The sequence below is a fragment of the Malurus melanocephalus genome, unplaced genomic scaffold (genome assembly GCF_030028575.1).
Source record: "Malurus melanocephalus ecotype Western Australia unplaced genomic scaffold, MMel_1.1 scaffold_187, whole genome shotgun sequence".
Taxonomy (NCBI): Eukaryota; Metazoa; Chordata; class Aves; order Passeriformes; family Maluridae; genus Malurus; species Malurus melanocephalus.
In genome coordinates, this window is record NW_026623419.1 from 344,009 (window position 1) to 344,726 (window position 718).

General features: G+C 66.9%; 1 protein-coding gene across 1 annotated transcript in view; it reads left to right on the forward strand.

Moving 5' to 3' along the window:
- The first annotated feature begins 462 nt into the window (after window positions 1-462).
- Window positions 463-718, forward strand: part of CDH20 (cadherin 20) — a 117,119-nt gene continuing 116,863 nt past the window's right edge. The window contains exon 1 of the mRNA XM_057373152.1: window positions 463-623. The gene's annotated coding sequence lies outside the window, so the exon portion shown is untranslated. The remainder of the gene's footprint in view (window positions 624-718) is intronic.

Here is a 718-nt window from a genome sequence, read left to right on the forward strand (position 1 = left end):
AATCGAGCCTTCCAAAGAAATTCAGCTTTCCTCTCCGCACCCTTTTTGTTAAATAAAGGAACGCTTTGCCTCTCCGATGTGACTTTTGCTCTACCTCAGCAGCCCATCCTCTCGCAGCCCGTGTGGTGCGTTTCAGAATCCTCCTGAGATGTAGCCAGCCCTGCGGAGGGGAGAGCCGGGGTTGCTGTGCCACAGCCGGGGGCTGCGTGTGGCCCGGGGGCAGCAGCTGGGGCGGGGGTTCCCCGGGAAGGAGGGCGGGGGAGGGCGCAGTTCCGCGGCACCAATCGGCTCCCGCAGGTCCCCACGGCAGCGCCAGAGCCGCGACACCCGCGGGCAGCAGAGCCGGGGGCAGGGGCGGCCACTTGCAGCGGGCAGCTCTGGGGAGCGGGGCGGCCCTGGGGCTCCCTCCTCCTCCTCCTCCTCCTCCGCCTCCTCCTTCTCCTCCGCCCGCGGCCGCGCAGCCCCCGCAGCCCGAGCCTCGCTCGGCAGCCGGAGACAGGAGCGAGCGGCGGCTCCCTCCGCGGCGGCGGAACGGGGGGGCGCGGGGATGTGAGGGGCGCACCCGGCGGAGGAGGGAAGTCCCGTCGCCGGGAAGGCAGTCGGGAGCTCCTCCACACTGCAAGGTAACCCGACCTCTCCTTCGCGGACTTTTTCTTCTGCTTTTCTCTTTTCCCCCCTCTTTCCGCCTCCCTTTTTTTCTTTTCTTTTTTTTTTTTTT